Here is a 6,000-nt window from a genome sequence, read left to right as displayed (position 1 = left end):
AATCTTTTCAGTAATTTATTTAGTGTTTTAATTATTGTCACATTATTGTTTGCTGCCCACATGATCATCTCTCACGTGTTAAGGGTTTAGGATTAAAAGACCCATTAAACTTATGAAATAAATTTCTCATTGATGTATTGTTTCATGAAGATCTAATCCAACTCACGATGTCATATCGACAACGATTGCACACAAAACATTTTCAAATTAGAGGAAGTATATCAAAATGGCATTAGATTAATCCAACGTAATTAAATCCTAATAAAATGTATTTTTGCATTTTACTTATGTGTCTAATTGAACTATAAATAATTAGTGATGACTCCAAGGCATATTAAATTAAGTTACGATTGGTATTAACTTGAGAGAATCCACGTTAGGTGATGGCAGTGGCACCATCTCTTTAATGATCTATTTGCGCTTGCTAGTAATCTCGTAGCTTTCCTTCGATAATTCATCTCGAGAAAAGTTATGACCAGATAAATATAAGAAAAGAACCATGTATATTATTGAAGATTTCCCGCAACAATACTGGGACGGTTTTTGGACTTTCGTGGAAGACAAGCTTGCCGGCTACGTAAAAAATTTAAAATTTCTTAGAACTTTGACTTTGAATGAGGAAATATTAAATTGATTGAACATCGTATGTAGAATCCTTGTACTATTATAACTGCTAATTTTATTGGTCTAACTCAGTGCGGAAATAAACATACGAGAAATTATAAGATAAATACGCATGGGGAATCAATGTTATAATATTGTATTTTCCAGGCCTAATCCTCAATTTGGACCGGAATATGGACCGTACCTTCGCGCGGTAGCCTGCAATCGAATGTCATTTCTTTTACAAGTTAGCAAATTTCATCTTTAAGACGAGATTTGAGATGACCAATGCTGACGATTATAGACAGATATTATTAGTGCGGCATGCGTGGAGTGGCGAAATTAGCGTTTGGCATGACTTCGTAATCAAAGCGGTGGTTCCAAAAGCTTTCCATCATGCATTTGTCTCTGAGGAATTTTCCCAAACACCTGAGGGTTCCCGAAGTAAAGAAAGCATAGGCTCACCAGCCGAGACTAATTATTTATACGTCAGAAAGAGAGTTTGTGTGTGTTCAAGAGTTTATTTGGACCACTTACATTCTACCAAGTTCAGTTGCCCGAATTCCGGGGACAAATCTGGGCCCTCAAAGGGTTCTTCATCACGACTGTGAACTCCAGCTTCTCCGACAGGTCCACCTCCTCGCCCGCCACCGCCCGCCATTGGAACAGCCACACCAAGTTCGCCACGAAGTACTCCAGATGCAGCATCGCGAGCCCGGACGCAGGGCAGATCCTCCTCCCCGCCCCAAACGGCATCATCTTAATCTCCCTGCTCCCCGTGACGTCAAAACCGCCCGCTTCTCTGCCGCCATCACCGCAATTTAAGAACCTCTCGGGCTTGAACGCCATCGGGTCCTCCCAGACTTTCGGGTCCCAACCCATCTCCGCCACCATGAAGTTTATGGTCCCTTTCTTCGGAATCACGTATCCGCCCAGCTCCGTGTCTTCCGTCACCGTGTGCGGCAGCACGAAGTGCCCCGGCGGGTGGCGGCGTAGCCCCTCCAGCACTACCGCCTTCAGGTAGCCCATCCTCTGCAAGTCCTCCTCCTGCACCAGCTCCGCCCCTTGTCCCACGACTGATTTGATTTCATCGTAGAGTCTCTCTTGGATTTCTGGGTACTTGACCAGGTTGGCCATGATCCATTGCAGCGCTGTGGACGTCGTGTCGGTGCCGGCGTCGAGGAACTCCGAGCAGAGGCTCACCATTTCATCCTCCTCCAGCTTCCTCTTCTCCCCCGGCAACTCCAGTTCCAGGAGCGTGTCCACGTACGACACGATCCAATCGCCACGATTCTCGTCCTCCTTGGCTTAGTTCAGTTGCTTTCGCTTGGCCTTGGATCGAGCCCTGATGAGCGGGACAAGGATGCGATTCCGATATTCGATGAGCTCGTAGAACTCCTTCCACCGCTTGCGGAGCACGATCTTGGTCACCCGCGGCCAGAAATCGAGCACGCTGAACCGTTGGAAACCCAACAGCAACCGTCGCTGAACCTCCTCAATCTGCTTAATCTGCTTCTCCTCGAGCCTGTCTCCGAAGCACATGAGGACCAGCAAGCAGAACATGGCGTACTGGAAGTGGTCGACGACGCGGACCACGCCACCTGGCTGGGACTTGAGCTCTGCCACGAGGATGTCAAGGACCCACGCGCGGGCGCGGGAGTAGGAGCGCAGGCGGGAGGGATGGAGGATCTCCGCCGTGAGGTTCCGGCGGAAGAGGCGCCAGGTGGGGCCGTAGGAGAAGGAGCTGACCTTGTGCTGGTTGGCGGAGAGGACACGGTCGGCGGTGAGGGGCGGCGGGCGGTCGGCAAAGACCTCGCCGTGGCGGACGAGTGCCTCGTGGGCGAGGGCCTGGGAGGCTACGAAGATGGTGGGGCGGGGGCCCATGTGGAGGGTGACCATGGGGCCGTGGCGGGCGTGGAGGGAGCGGAGGGTGGGCTCCATGTCCGCGAATGACTTGCGGAGCCATAGGAAGTTGCCGACGACCGGGAAGGCGGGAGGGCCCGGCGGGAGGTTCTTTCTCTTGGCGGTGGAGGAGAGGAGGTTGAGGGTGGCTCTGAGGAGGGCGGCGACGGAGAGGGTGACGAAGACGAGGAACCAGAGATCCATCTTTTGCCAAAACGACTTTGAGTTTTTGAGTTGGAACAAATGGAGGATTTGCAGAGGGGAGGTGGCGAATTTTTTCGTTTAATATAAGATTGGAGATTGGATGATGACCTACCCAGATGAAAACGTGATGCAAGTCAGCAGAGGATTTTCTCCGGGAAATGATATTTCCGCGATTTATCCAATTTTACTTTTTCATTGGACTAATTTTTCTGAAAAGCTCATCCTTGATTTCTATAAAAACATAAAGGCAATTGTACCCTTTGCCAAATTATGTAAATAATCAGAAAAGTCTAACTTACCTCTTCCGTTTCTGCCATTTCCCATTTTTCATGTTTTCATTACATTACAATATTCAAGTGAAAGGATTTCCTTCATATATCAATGTCATATCTTAATGACTAGCGATTACTTTTCGTTGGATGTTGAATATAATTCATGATATGCAATTATTGAAGAAAATAAGATGAACTAAGGAATCACAATATCGATTTGAAATTTTGAAAATGTCATTTTATTAAATTTTCTCAAAGGTTTTTGTCTAGTTGCATGTGATAGGATTGTCTCTATTTATATTCCGATCATGTGAACTTGTAGTTCATTTTTGGGATGAAGCATCTGGGTTGGAAAACAGTAGTTAATTCTTCTTTATACTATTTTATTCCATTTTTTTGTCATTAAGCTATGTTAGATCACATGCCAGCATGTGGATAGAAAGTCTTCATTGACTAGCATAGCGATATCTCTATAGATGAGCTAATGCTATAAAGTTGACATTTTCACCGAAACCTTGGACCCTAATTTCGAGGACATGATTCCAAATTAATTACTAAAGTAAAGAGGACGGCTATTTCTATGATTTGCATATGCACCATAAAAAATAGGTAATCGTGGCACGAAATGTCGATTGTTGAAGTAACGCCCGATATAAATGTGAATTAATTTAATAAGCTTTCATACACATCCTAAGGACAAATTAATTAGATTACAATAAATCATGCATAAATTAACCTAGAGTACATAAATGATACATTTCTACTTTTCATAATTACAAAAGGGTAAAAAGCCACCAAAAATCATAAATTTTGCCTACTGTGATACATTTATCCTAATTTTTTTATACAAAAAAAACTCTTAAACTTATACTAATGTGGCATATTTACCCAAAACTTGTATAATATGACATATTTGCCTCAAATTTATTTTTTGTGACACCAAAAACTCCAAACTTTTTTTCGGTGACACATTTACCACATTATAATATAAGTTAAAACTCTACTAAGCAGAATCCATAGAAAACCTTAACCGTTGAGATGCAAAGGACGTATGGGAGCTGCCAATGGGGCTTTGATAGGCGATAGCGGGGCTCGGGAGACGATGGTGTCGACGACGTCGATGGTGTTGGCATTCACGAGCGGGGGCACTTTGCGGAGAAAAGAAAGAGAGAACAGTCTGAGGTAACGAGGATGAGGGAAAAACGCAATGGTGGGTCGGGGAGGCGCCGGCGGAGGCAGAGGCACGTTGGCATTGACGTAGGCAATCTCTAACAAATTCAACACTTTGTGGAGGGGAAAGAGAGCAGATTGATTCAACGCTGAGGTGTGGTGGCTCGAGAGGCGATGGCAGAGGCAGAAGCACGTCGATGTCGTGGTTCGCTAGCAGATTGCCTCGACACAGTGGCTCGGGAGACAACGATAGAGACAACTGATGGAGGCGCGTCAGCGTCATGGTTCATTGGCAAATTCAGCACTTCACGGAGGAGAGAGAGAGAGAGAGAGAGAGAGCAAATTACTTCAGTGTAGAGCCGGAGGTAGAGCCGTTGGCGTGGCAACTGGGGACGGCGGAGGTGGAGGCATGGTGGTTCACTAGCAGTTTCAAAGATCGGGGGAGTGGATTAATAAAGCGCAGAGTGAGGGGCAGAGAGAGCGCGGAACCATTTTGAATGAAGGAAATTTTTTTTCACTCCGTAACAGAACGGAGTTTTTTCGACCAAAAAAACAGAACGGAGTTTAACGAGAAGAGGGGAGAGAGAAGATAGAGAGGGTTTGCAGAGGAGAGAGGGCGTCAAGTCAGAGTAGCTGCAATGATGGGCCAGAGCTTTTGAAGAGAGAGACAGAGGAGAGAGAAGATCAAGAGGAGAGAGACGCGACTTTGAACTGAGATGATGTGGACCCGCCGAGACATGTGTCAATCGCCGAATGGTTTAAAATAGGGATGACGTGGAATTGTTAAGATACCCAATATTTTCTTTGAAATTTTGAATTCACAAGAGAAAAGAAGGGAGAAAGCATTGGTCTTCCTCATTAAGAAGGAGAAAATGGACGAAAGCGAAAGGGAAATAGAAATAGAAAATACGTCGTTCTCTCAATGCAATTTTGTGCTGAGTTAGAAATAGAAAATACTTCGTTCTTTTCCTCCATAGTGTATCACCAACAACTTGGTTCTCTAGATTCTTCCTTAGATTTTGAGGATTCCTTTTCTAGTCATAGCAATGCATTTTATTTTATTTTTTGTCAATTTCATCGAGAATAGTCATGTCTTGCAAGTTTTGTGCCTACGGTCGAGTAACCTATAGTAATCTTGATGTTTTTAATAGTTGTTCTTCTTATGGTTGAGTTCATTGTGGGGGCTAATACTGTCTTGGCTTGGGTTCGAAAGCAAGAAGCAAGGCATTGAGCAACTTGTGCGATCAATCCCTTCATTCATTCCTGCCCTTCATTCAATAGATCGCTGTCCAACGATGATGTGTTAAGCATATTAACCTTAATCCAAACTCTCCAGTCCACATCTTTCTTGCTTCAGCCCATTTTGTGTAGTACTCTGTGGCTGTGAGAATGAATATCGGTCTATCATTCATTCATTTGTTTACCCTCTCCTTTTGATTCAATAGCATCTCCTTTCAAAAAATATTGGGGAAGCTATAGCCATTGGGAGAAAGAGGAAGAGGGGCTATGTCTTACTATCACCCAGAATAGGCCAAGAGAGAGTCCTCAACCTACATTTCTGCATATGTAAGCACCAGTCCGTAGGCCGCATCTATCTAATAAGACTTGTTAGGCCAAACCTGCAATCTTCAAGTCATGAGCATGATGAGTTAACCATTCCTCTACCCCATTTCTTCCCCTTCTCTTTCTTTCATTATTCCCACCACATCGTGAGCTTTAATGCACTTGTCGTCGAATCCCCCTTCAAGTAGAACATCCAGTAGATTCAATCAAATTGGATGAGGTCGAAGCTTCTCTTCTTATGATCTACTTAAATTGTGATCCATTTGGACAGTCTATGGAAAATTGC

General features: G+C 44.5%; 1 pseudogene; it reads right to left on the bottom strand.

The window, feature by feature from the left end:
- Window positions 1-1,107: 1,107 nt before the first annotated feature.
- Window positions 1,108-2,709, bottom strand: LOC120286854 (annotated as a pseudogene).
- Window positions 2,710-6,000: the final 3,291 nt, after the last annotated feature.

This window comes from Eucalyptus grandis, chromosome 8 (assembly GCF_016545825.1).
Source record: "Eucalyptus grandis isolate ANBG69807.140 chromosome 8, ASM1654582v1, whole genome shotgun sequence".
Taxonomy (NCBI): domain Eukaryota; kingdom Viridiplantae; phylum Streptophyta; class Magnoliopsida; order Myrtales; family Myrtaceae; genus Eucalyptus; species Eucalyptus grandis.
The sequence above is the reverse complement of the archived record's forward strand: the minus strand, read 5'-3'. Positions and strand labels throughout refer to the sequence as shown.